The 12969-nt window shown below is 40.6% G+C and overlaps 1 protein-coding gene across 3 annotated transcripts in view; it reads right to left on the reverse strand.

Moving 5' to 3' along the window:
• The window catches only part of LOC309807490 (uncharacterized protein), a 42215-nt gene extending 29260 nt beyond the window's left edge, over positions 1-12955 (reverse strand). For all 3 annotated transcript variants that reach the window (XR_014294585.1, XR_014294586.1, XM_082627181.1), the window contains exons 1-4: positions 12888-12955; positions 12112-12200; positions 8887-8983; positions 997-1134 (exon numbers count right to left, since the gene is read on the reverse strand). The gene's annotated coding sequence lies outside the window, so the exon portion shown is untranslated. The remainder of the gene's footprint in view (positions 1-996; positions 1135-8886; positions 8984-12111; positions 12201-12887) is intronic.
• Positions 12956-12969: the final 14 nt, after the last annotated feature.

The raw sequence follows: 12969 nt of genomic DNA on the forward strand, positions 1-12969 counted from the left end.
GGAACACCTTGAATACAAGATCAACACATCCTGCAGGTTGTTACAGAAGCTAATGCTTTCACTGAATACCCAAGTTGCTTCAGAAAAGGAAGAAGATAGGTCACTTCTTCTCCCTGCTCCTTCCCTTCCTTCTGTGACAGAATATTTTCATTTTTTCTCTTGGTATTGTTCTTCTTATCTCACTCCAATTAAAGCGTATAACTCTGGCCTCATGGGGAGGGAGGGGGCAATGTGAAAAGAGATGTCTTAAGTCTTCATAAATTTTGTTCATGAATGCTATTACCCGAGAGAGGAGCAGGGCAGAATATAGAAAGAAATTTGTACCAGAGCCATGAAGAGAAAAAGATTTTCTGCCTTGTAGAATGAGACTCTCTGTGGAGTTGGGGGTTGGAGAAGAAAAGGAGAGGGCATGCCTGGAATTCTAGAGATAGTATTTGCACTCTGCTTCCCTGGCAAACTCATAGGAAGGCATCAACCCCTAGACAGGGAAGAGCTGTAGTATGCTTCCAAGGAGATGAGACCAGAAGTAGCCACACAAATATTCCCATGCCTGCAGCGTGGCATGGAGGAAGCTGAGATCTGTGGGGTCTGAGGAAGCCATGTGGGTCTGTCCACTAGACATCTCAGCAGCAACCTCTGTGGAGAGCTGTCCCCATGACCAGATGCCTTTCCTCACCCTCCACCTCCACCTCACACATGCTCGGGTCTTCCGCTTGTACAGTTCTAGCACATACATCCTGCAGGTTGTTACAGAACCTAGTGCTTTCACTGAATACCCAAGTTGCTTCAGAAGAGAAAGAGGATAGGTCAGTTCTTTTCCCTGCTCCTTCCCTTCCTTTCCTTTTTTTTCCCTTCCTGGGAAAAAACAGGGGTTGGAAAATGCATGCTCATAAGGATTGATGACTGATTCCTAATAAACTGGTAGGATGAAGCCTGAAAAGGGTGATTAATTAATATTATAAAAATATCATAAAGAAAGTTACATTTCTTCCATACCCATATTGTGTTTTCTTCTTTCTCTCCTCTCCAAACCCTTCTTTAATTTCGTCAACAAATATTTATTTTAAAAGTCCTGTATTTAAGGCACTGCTGGACCTTAGGATACCGTAGTCATGATCACTGTCCTCATGGTATCTAAAGCAAGAATGAAAATATAAAGAGATAATTAAACATGCAAGTTGAAACAAAATAATAAAAAATAAACAGGTGGGAATATTTGGTATAAAATATAACAAATCAAAAAAAGCCCACAATAGATGAAATATTATATGTATTTCTTGAAAACGATGAGCAAAGAATTAGGCAGTTGGAAGACCAGAATGAGGAACTCTCCCAGAATACAGTAATAAAGAAGAAGATGTAGAAAAGATGACCATAGAATAGAAAGGCTTACAGAGTACAGACCTAAGAAATAAGGAAAAACATAAGCTAAATATAGTAAAACATAAGTTATATATAGTAAAACATAAGTTAAAGACTATAAAAGATGACAAATCTTTAAGCACTTCCAGTAAGAAAGAGCATGAAAAGCATAAAGGGAGAAAGAATAAATGCCAAAGTCTTAACAAAGAAACTTAGAACAATGTATAAATTCAGAAAAAGTCATGTCTAAGTGATGGTATGCTTTTACCGGTATTTTTTCAAGCCAACTACTGTATCTTTCAGGAGGTTTTAATAGCTTTCTTTACATGGATTTTTTCTGTTGTATATGAGATTCCATTTTATATTCTAAGTTGTTATTGTAATGCAAAGGCTATTAATAACTGAATGTCAATTTCATGTCCTAGTACTTTAATAAATTATCATTATATCTCAGTTTTTCTATTGATTCTTTTGGTTTCATAAGATTTTTTATACACTCTTTCATTTGAAAAAGAAAATAGTTTTGCCTCCTCCTTTCAAATTCTAAGCCCTCTAATTGCTTTCTGTTGTCTAACTGCATTGGCTATACTTCTAATATTATATTAATGAGCTGTTCTTGTCTTATTCCTTATTTTAGCATGACCATCTAATGTTTCCCCATTACATAAAATAGTGGCTTTGGGACTGAGGTATACATCATTTTATCATGTTAAAGACATATTCATTGGGACTTCCCTGGTGGCGCAGTGGTTAAGAATCCGCCTGCCAACGCAGGGGACACGAGTTCAATCCCTGGTCCGGGAGGATCCCACATGCTGGAGCAACTAAGCCCATGCACCACAACTACTGAGCCTGCGCTCTAGAGCCCAACTACTGAGCCTGCGTGCCACAACTACTGAAGCCCGCATGCCTAGAGTCCGTGCTCTGCAACAAGAGAAGCCACCACAATGAGAAGCCCGTGCACCAAAACGAAGAGTAGCCCCCACTCACCACAACTAGAGAAATCCTGTGCACAGCAATGAAGACCCAACGCAGTCAAAAATAAATAAATAAAAATAAATAAATTTATAAAAAATAAAGTACAAAAAAAAGATACTCATCAATTTCCCTTTTATTGTTTCTTTTTCATATAAATGGGTGTTAAATTTTGTCAAATGACTTCTTGTTTCCTTTGAAGATCATCTGATTTTTCTCAGTTATTGTAATACTATATTAATTGATATTTTTTAACATTAAACCACTCTTATATCCCTAGAATAAGACTCACATAGTCATGATGTATAGTAAACATATTGCATTAATTGGCTCCAATTATTCACCCCTCGTTTTGTCTACATCCTCTGACCTATAATTTTTCATTGTCCTCCCATTGTAGGTGGGATAACCTGCCCAGTCTCCTAATTCTAGGCTTGGTCATGTAGCTTGCTTTGGCCACTGGGGTGTCAGCAAACTTAATGTAATCACAGGTTTAAAATGGGTTTGGGTCTTGCCCAAACACGGGTTCGAGCTCTGGTCTCTGAAGATCCCACATGCCATGGAGCAACTAAGCCCACGTGCCACGACTACTGAACCTGTGCTCTAGAGCCCATGAGCCACAACTACTGAGCCCACAAGCCACAGCTACTGAAGCTCACGCACTTAGAGCCCATGCTCCACAAGAGAAGACACTGCAATAAGAAACACACACACCGTAACAAAGAGTAGCCCCTGCTCTCTGCAACTAGGGAAAGCCCGTGCGCAGCAACAAAGACCCAATGCAGCCAAAAATAAATTAATTAATTAAAATATATATATGTATTTTTTAAGCCACTGAGTTTTTTTTTTTTTTTTTTTTTTTCTTTTTGCGGTATGCGGGCCTCTCACTGTTGTGGCCTCCCCCGTTGCGGAGCACAGGCTCCGGATGCGCAGGCCCAGCGGCCATGGCTCACGGGCCCAGCCGCTCCACGGCATATGGGATCCTCCCAGACCGGGGCACGAACCCGTATCCCCTGCATCGGCAGGCGGACTCTCAACCACTGCGCCACCAGGGAGGCCCCAAGCCACTGAGTTTTTAAATAGTTACTCAACAAAAACTAAATGATTCATTATATATTATCTCATCTGCTTTTGAAATCTGCTAATATTTTGTTAAAGATTTTTAAATTGAAGTATTTTTATAAGTGAGATTTTTATAGTACTCTATATTATATAAACTCAAATTGAATTTAGATATTAATACTTGCTTAATAAAAACAATGAAATTTCCTTTCCTCATCTATAGTACAAAATAGTTTAAGTAGCATTAGGATCATCTAATCTTCAAAGGTTTTTTGGAAGATTTCTGTGTAACTGTACAGGCCTAATGCTGCTTTGGTAGGTGATGGGAGCACTTTTATAATTTTCTCTATTTCTTTGATAGAAATCAGTTTGTGTAGACTTCCTAATTCTACTTTGGTCAGTTTGGGTAAAAATTCTATTTTCCTAGAAAATTACCTATTTCAATTATTGCTTATATCCATTTGTGTGGAATTATACAAATTAGTTTTGAAACTTAAAGTAAATATTTGTTTAAATTTCCTCAGTTTGGATATTTATTTATCCTTTGCAATATCTAATTTTTTTTTTTTTTTTGCGGTACACTGTTGTGGCCTCTCCCGTTGCAGAGCAGAGACTCTGGACGCACAGGCTCATCGGCCATGGCTCACGGGCCTAGCCACTCCGCAGCATGTGGGATCTTCCCGGACTGGGGCACGAACCTGTGTCCCCTGCATCGGCAGGCAGACTCTCAACCACTGCACCACCAGGGAAGCCCTGCAATATCTAATTTTTAATATTTGTGAAGTCTTTTTAAAAAAAATTATATGTTAACTTGTGATTTGCCTATTTAGATGAACTTTTTAGTTCATTAGTTATATATTTTTTTCTGTTTTCTACCTGTGGCAGACATATCCTAAGGTATGGGATATACCCAATCAGTCACACACTTGGATAACCCCCTGTCCCTTGTGTGTGGGCAGAAACTGTGACTTGATTCTAACCAATAGAATATAGCAAAGGTGATGGGGTGTTACTCATATTATCATGTTATATTGTATAAGACTCACTTTGCAGACTAGAGAGATTCTCCCACTGGCCTTAAAGAAGAAGTGATATTAAAATTGCCTATGGGGATGGCCACATGGCAGGGAACTGTGGACAGCCTCTGCAAACTGAAAGAGGCCCTAGCCAATAGCCAGAAATAAAATAGAAACCTAGTCCTATACTGCAACAAGATTAAGTCTATCAACAACCAGAGGGAGCTTGGAAGTGGATTCTTCCTCAATTAGGTCTCCAGATGAGAACACGGCCTGTCCTACACTTGACTGCAGCCTTGTGGGATTCTGAGCTGAGAACCCAGCTAAGATGTGCCTGGACTTCTGACCTATAGAAACTGTGAGATAAAAAATGTGTGTGTTTTTAAGCCACTAAGTCTATGGTACACAGTTACAGAAAGTAAGCCAGCCAAACGAAAATAAAACCCTAACTCTTAGATTTCTACATTTATTTATTGCTAGTTCTTTCCTTCTCTCTGCTTACTTTGTTTTTCTTGTTCTGCTACTTTGAGTGTTTAATTCATTCATTTTCTTTTTTCATTTGTATGTGTATTTAATGCTGTGAATTTTCCTCTAGTAAATGCTTTTGCTGTATTCCATAGTTTCTATGTCATGTTTTTCATGTTTGCTGTTAAGAAATTCTACATTTTTTTGTTCTTGGGTTGCTCTTTTGACATAGGAGTTGCTTAAGAACATGTTTCTAATATTTCCTGGTTGTAGAGTCTTTTCAGTCTTGTTTTTAGCTTTAGTTTATTGCATGTGGTAAATAAATATTGCTTATATTATTTCTATTTCTTGAAATTTTTTGAGTATTTCTTTGAGGCTTTGCAAAGATTTCCCAAGTTTAGATATTTGAAAGGACTCACCAGACTTCACAGAACATACTTATTCCTTATGGAGCATACTTACTCACAGAGCAAACAAAGTACCACTTTTATTTAAAGACAAAGGATACAATGCAACAAAAGAAAGAGTACAGGCAAGCATTGGGGGAATCTGACATTCCATGCATAGGCTCCCCAAGAATCCTTATTTGCATATAGACTATTCTCTGTCACTAGACTGAACAACCAAGATCTGAGTGAGGAATCTTGGCTTCAGGAGAGTTTAAAACAGAAGTTCTTAATGAGGGTGTATGTAACTGGGGTGAGGGTGGGGTGTTAATGTCTCTCTGACCACATGCTCAAGCCAGGCTGGAAAAAGTTTATTTTACATCAGTAAATAAAATGTCCTTGAGGAAGGAGACAAGATGGTGGAATAGAAGGACTTGAGCTCACCTCCTCTCATGAAAATACTAAAATCACAACAAACTATGAACAACCATTGACAAAAAAGACTAGAACCTACCAAAAAAGATATTATACATCCAAAGACAAAGAAGAAGCCACAACAAGATTGTAGGAGGGGTGCGTACACAATATAATCAAATCCCATACATGCTGGGTGGGTAACCCACACACTGGAAAATAATTACAGCACAGAGGTTCTCCCATAGGAGTGAGAGTACTAAGCCCCATGTCATACTCCCCAGCCTGGGGTTCTGGAATCAGGAGGAGGAGCCCCCAGAGCATTTGCTTTGAAGGCCAGCAGGGCTTGAATGCAAGAGCTTCATAGAACTGGAGGAGATAGAAACTCCACTCTGGAGGACATACATAAGGTCTCATGCACACCAGGACCTAGGGAAAAAGCAGTGACTTCATAGGAGCCTGGGCCAGACCTACCTGCTGGTCTTGGAGGGTATACTGGCTAGGTAGGGGGTGCCTGTGGCTCACTGTAGGAATGGGGACACTGGTGGCAGAGGTATTGTGGAGTGCTCATTGGCATGAGCTCTCCTGGAGGCTGCCATTTTAACACCAAGACCTGGCCCCACCCAAGAGCCTGTTGGCTCCAGTGCTGGGATGCCTCAGGCCAAACAACCAACAGGGCAGGAACACAGTCCCACCCATCAGCAGACAGGCTGCCTAAAGTCTTCCTGAGTCTACAGCCACCTCTAAACACCCGCCTTGACACAGCCCTGTCCACCAGAGGGAAAAGAACCAGCTCCACCCACCAGTGGGCAGGCACCAGTCCCTCCCACCAGGAAGCCTGCACAAGCCTCTAGACCAGCATCACCCACCAGGGGGCAGATACCAGAAGCCAAGAGGAACTATTGATACAATCCTGCAGCCTGCAAAACAGAGACTGCAAACACAGTAGGTTAGACAAAATGAGACAGTGGAGGAATATCTTCCAGACGAAGGAACAAGATAAAACGCCAGAAGACCAACTAAGATAGGCAACTAAGACCAACTATGGAGAGAGGCAAACTACCAGAAAAAGAATTCAGAGTAATGATAGTAAAGATGATCCAAAGTCTCAGAAAAAGAACGGAGGCACAGATCAAGACGATACAAGAAATGTTTAACAAAGACCTAGAAGATTTAAAGAACAAACAGAGTTGAAGAGTATAATAATTGAAATGAAAAATACACTAGAAGGAATCAATAGTAGAATAAATGAGGCAGAAGAACAAAAAGGTGAGCTGGAAGACAGAACGGTGGAATTACTGCTGTGGAACAGAATAAAGAAAAAAGAATGAAAAGAAATGAGGACAGTCTAAGAGACCTCTGGGACAACATTAAATACACCAACATTCACATTACAGGGGGTCCCAGAAGGCGAAGGGAGAGAGAGGGCCTGAGAAAATATTTGAAGAGATAGCTGAAAACTTCCCTATCATGGGAAAGGAAACAGTCACCCAAGTCCAGGAAGTGCACAGAGTCTCATACAGGATAAACTCAAGGAGGAACATACCGACACACATATTAATCAAATTGACAAAAATTAAAGACAGAGAAAATATTAAAAGCAACAAGGGAAAAGCAACAAATAACATACAAGGAAATCCCCATAAGGTTATCAGCTGATTTTTCAGCAGAAAATCTGCAGGCCAGAAGGGAGTGGCATGATATATTTAAAGTGATGAAAGGGAAAAACCTACAACCAAGAGTACTCTTGTTCAGATTCAATGGAGAAATCACAAGCTTTACAGGCAAGCAAAAGCTAAGACAATTCAGCACCACCAGACCAGCTTCACAACAAACGCTAAAGGAACTTCTCTAGGCAGAAAAGAAAAGCCCACAACTAGAAACAAGAAAATTACAAATGGGAAAGCTTAACGATAAAGCAAAACATATAGTAAAGGCAGGAAATCAAGAGGAGAGCACAAATGCAGGACATTGGAAATGCATGTGAAATTAAGAGACTAGCAACTTAAAGCCATCTTGTATACATATAGACTGCTATATCAAAACCTCAGGATAGCCGCAACATTAAGGCATCAAAGGGTTTCCTTCCTCCCCAGGGTTCCCCTGTTTCTTTCTTTCAGTCCTACTCTAGGTCAACCCTTGGGCCAATTATTCTCCTAGGTATCTTACTTTCCTTCTTCATTTCAAAATTAAAATTCCTTCTCACAACCTCCTAAGGCTCTGAGAAATCAGGGTCCTTTTCTCTCTGAGCCTCAGGTTGAAACTACTTTCTATGAAGCCACCTAAGGGCTGGCTTTACTCTGCTACTTCTCCTTGGACTGTGGGCACAGAAATTTTCCGATATTTTCCCTTCTGCACACAAAAAACTCTACTCGGTTCTTAATTCTTTTATTTCTAAAAATGTAAACATCTATAAGAAGTACAGCAGATACAAAGAAACATGGTGTAAAGAAAACCTCGTTCACTATCTGGCATGTCCTGTCTAAGACTTTCATTTATAAGAGGCGGTTCTGAGTTGGAGATGGTTTTGCCCCCACAGTTGGCATTTGGTGATATCTGGACACATCTGTGATTATTATTATTGGGATACTACTGCGTCTAAAGTGTAGAGGCCAGGGATGCTGCTCCATATCCTACAATGTGCAGAACAGTCCTCCCAAACAAAAAATTATCTAGCCCAGAATATCAACAGTGCTGAAGTTGAGAAAGTCTGATTTACAACATCACCATATTTCATTCCACCTCAACCCATATAGCATCTGCCCCTCCCAGCTGGGGCAGCTCACTGATTATTAGGAATTTCAGGACAGGAGTTTTGCTCCTGAGTGAAAGGAAGTAATTAAATGTTCTGATTTAATGGCAGGACATTTAATTTAAAATTTAATCCAACCACAGTGAATTCCATTACACACAGAGCTTTGATATTTGTGGCAAATAACAGCAAATATGAGACATATACCTGCCCTCAAAGAGCTTGATCTTCTTGGGAGGAAAAGAAATACAACACACTTGAAGAAGTAGTAAGAATAAAAAGCAAGATATGAGTATCAGTGCTTAAGACATAAATAAGAATGATTGGGAATAACAGACTTGAGTTGGCCCTTAAATAGATTTAAAATGAAAGTGTTTTAGAACTGAAAGCAATTAACATAATATCTAATGTAACTCCATTTAACAGGTGAGAAGAAAAACACAGAGAAACTAACCTGTCCAAATTATGCTGGCAAATTACTGGAAAGAGAACTCTGGTTTCCTGATTCCTGACCCTTGCTGTTTCGTTTACAACCGTTGCCTTTGTGACTGCTAAAAAAGAAGAGAGAGAGCTGAGCAGAGAAGGCCCTGTATGAACAATGGTAGAAGTGTACATCATCATCATAGTTATAATAATAATCATTGCTGAGATTTGAATGCTTAGTGAGTAGACTGGTGAAGGGCTCACATTATGAAGTATCAGAAAGTAAGACTGGAAAGGAATGAGCAGCTTGGGATGAAGAGATAAGATTAAACTAAACAGAATATTAACAGTCTCAGTCTAGGTATTTTAGAAGTTAAATGAGAAATGAAGGTAAGTGCTATAGGAATTCCAAAAAGGGTCAAATTCCAATGGCTGAGGGTAATCAGGCATGGCTTGGTGGGAGGGGTAAATTGGAGATGAGCTTTCAAGAGGCATAGGATTTGAAAGGAGATAAGAGGAGAATCTAGATAAGGAAGGGATCCAAAGTTAAAGAAACCAAGTGGCTTTGAGGACGGTGAAGAAACAAGACTGACTAGAATGGGAAGCTTGAGTAGAGGGGACCTGGGAAATGAGGCTGAAAAGGCAGGATGGGTCCAGATCATGCAGGGCCCCAAGAAGAATGAATTTACTCTGGCAAAGAGAGACCACTGCAGGTGCTTTAGCAGAATAACTTGATTAATGTTTTAGGACGATTCCTCTGGCAATGATGTATAGGATGGACTGAGCCAAGAGAGAGAAAAGGGAAGGCAGAGAGCTATTCTTCTCTTAAGAACAGAATAAAGAATATTATAAAGACTAAAGAATACTATATAATAGTTATAATGCAGTGAGTTATTATTTCATAGACACTATGCTAACGTACTTTTTCTCATTTAATTCTCACAGAAAACATACAAAGGAAGTCAAATTATCATCTCCATTTTTAAAATGAGAAAATAGAATCAAAGAGAGGCTACATAACTTGCCCAGGTCACATATCTAGGCAGTGGAGGAGTCAGAATTTGAGCCCAGATAATATGACCCAGAGCCTACAGTCTTAGCTACTATGCCGTATCCTTCAATATTATTAAATGTGTCTGAAAAAATCCAAGAACAAAATAATAGGGCTGAACTAATGATTAGTAGTAAAAAAGGAAATGGAAGGAAGAGAGATGAGACTTTACAAGGGAACAAATGACAGAACTTAATGAGATATATGGAGATGAGAAAGAGTAAAAAATGATCATCTCTTGGGCTTCCCTGGTGGCTCAGTGGTTGAGAGTCCGCCTGCTGACGCAGGGGACACGGGTTCATGCCCCGGTCCGGGAAGATCCCACATGCCGCGGAGCGGCTGGGCCCGTGAGCCATGGCTGCTGAGCCTGCGCATCCGGAGCCTGTGCTCCGCAACGGGAGAGGCCACAACAGTGAGAGGCCCGCGTACTGCAAAAAAAAAAAAAAAAAAAAAAAAAAAGATCATCTCTTAAGGGGTGAGAGCACGGGGAAATGATAATACCATTCACCCTTGGAAATCACAAGGGTGAATCCAGAGGGGAAAGATGAGTAATATTTCAGATATGCTGCATTGGAAAGATGAAAAGAAATTCACGTAGAAATTCTAATATGCAGATAAGATAGATTTCAGAAACTCAGGAGAGAGTAAGGATTGAAATTATAGATTTTGAAATTATCTCACATAAAACGAATAGTGGAAACAAAAAAAACTATTAAGCTCTCCAAGGGAGGAAAAAAAAAAAAAGGACCAATCCTTGGAGACCAGCAACAATTGAAAGGCAGAGGAGAGAGGCAGGAGCAGAAGCAGGACAGGGTAGTCTCCCAGAGTTCAACAAATAAGAGTTTCCAGAAGAGAGCAGGCTGCCTTCTCTTTTCACTCTGTACTCTCCTGAAGATCTCCTTCTCACCTATTCCTTAAACTACCATCCACACACATGCAAATAAAAGATGAGAGAGGTCTACAGTTGAAGGAGTTTGAAAATGTCAACAAAGGGGTGAGGTAAGCAAAGATATCATAAGGAGTGATTAACTTAAACATGAGGATATAACCAGTTGAAAGCAATATTCGAATGCATAAAGATGCTGATGCGTTAATTAAACTAGCTAGGCTGAATCAGGGAAAGCATCTGGAAAAGGATGCATTACTACCGAAAGGTAAGGAAACCATGTTAATCTACGTCACTTAGACACAATCAGCAAAATTCAGATTATGGGAAACTTCACAGAACCAACAACCTGGTTCCTTCAACAAGCAAATTATAAGGGAAAAATATGGAGGTGGAACTTGTAGAATAAGAGAAGCTCGAAAGAATACGTATCAACCAATCACAACGTGTGAAGTGGACTGGGTCCTGGGTTAAACAAGCACAGTAGAGAAAAAAAAAATTACGAGGCAAGTAGAAAATTAAACTGGATATTTGATGATATTAAGGAAATAGATGAAATATTTTAGCTGTAATAATAATATTGTGGTTACGCTTTTTAAAACTCCTTTATGCTTTTAGAAATCATACTGATATATTTATAGCTTTCAGATGCCTGCTATTTGCTTCAAAGAAACACAAGAGGAGTTATGTAGATAGTGGTATGGGAGCAGTGAGATTCGCCAGGAGTTAATAATTGTTGGGGCTGGCATTGAGTTCATGGAGCTTCATTTTTTCCATATGTTTGAAATTTTCCTTAATATATTTTTTTAAAACATGCAGTTTGGTTTGCAGGAATAGGATTTCCTTCCATATACTGTAGTTTAGATGGTCCTGGTTAAGTTTTCTTGACCTGGGTTCAGTGGATTTCAAGGAACCACGAGGATTATCAAATCAGATCTAGACAAAGGTGGAGGATGAAGTGGTCCACCAAAAAACAGGGATTGAGTTGAACACAAGATACCACTTGAAAGATGACAGAAGATAGATCCTTCAAGTTATTGATTAAAGGGTTTCAAAGATAAAATTTTAACATAAAGGACAACAAGAAACTAATGGGGTGTGTGTGTGTGTGTGTAAGGAGTTTGTTGAATGAGCAAAACAGTAGGTAAGAAAAATGACTCCGTCTGCTCTTGTTTCTAAGACAAATTCAGTGCCACTGAAAAAGACATGCAGCTATGAGATGACCAAACCTAAACGTGGGATATTTGTTCATGAGAAAAGAATGTGTGCACTAAAGTCGTGTTAAGACACTGGAGATCTAGGGGTCGGGTCATTCAAACCTTCACAAACTACTTCTGTCTTCTCCTTTGTTTATTCCTTCTTCTTTCCTCCAACAAATCCAAAGTGCCTTAGAGGTAGTGCAAAGGCCCTAGGACAAAGGGGTAAGAGTAAGAGGCAATATGAGGTTTGGAGGAAAAGATTACGGATTATTTTCTCCCTCTCTGAATCCTGAATTTAATAGTGTAAATTAAATTTGTCACCTTCCTATTTGTTGTGAGGTGGGGTACAGAACGCTCAGGACGAGGAGGACAAGTTGCTTTAGTTAGGTTGCAGGGCAGTGATGAGGACACTGAGCTGTGAAGACCTCTACTCTTTTTCTTTTCTAGGTCTCACCGCCAGCAACTCCCAAAGCACTAGACCTTTTCCCCCAGGTACGTAAACAAAACAAAACAAATTTCAGGGTAAGATTAGGCGAAGGGAGCAGACGGGGGCATTCCAGGGGAAAACCACAAGCGAGGCCTCTTTCACCCAAGGAAGTGGGAGTGGCGGGAGCAGTTTGACAGTCACGTTGGCAAGGGTTGGAGACACAGCAATGGGTCAAATCAGAGAGCCTCGGAAACCACGGGAAGGACTCTGCGGATGCGCGTCCGGAACCTGCGCGTATCAGACTCCAGGAGGCAAGAGGCGGGGCCGGGGGAAGTGGCTCCAACCCGGCTCTGAGAGCCGCCCTCCCCGACGTCTCCCAGCCCCGCAGCCGCCGGAGCACGGAAGGGAGGAGACTGGTTCCCCTGAGGTGGACGGAACGTTTAGAACACCTCTCCTCAAATCTAGCTACCTCGCTGTTAACCGAGGCTTGAGAGTCCTCTCCTCCCCTTCGGGGACACCTAAAAGCGACGCCGCGTCGGTTCCGGGTTACG

The sequence above is a fragment of the Mesoplodon mirus genome (genome assembly GCF_964341445.2).
Source record: "Mesoplodon mirus genome assembly, chromosome: 7".
NCBI classification, from domain to species: domain Eukaryota; kingdom Metazoa; phylum Chordata; class Mammalia; order Artiodactyla; family Ziphiidae; genus Mesoplodon; species Mesoplodon mirus.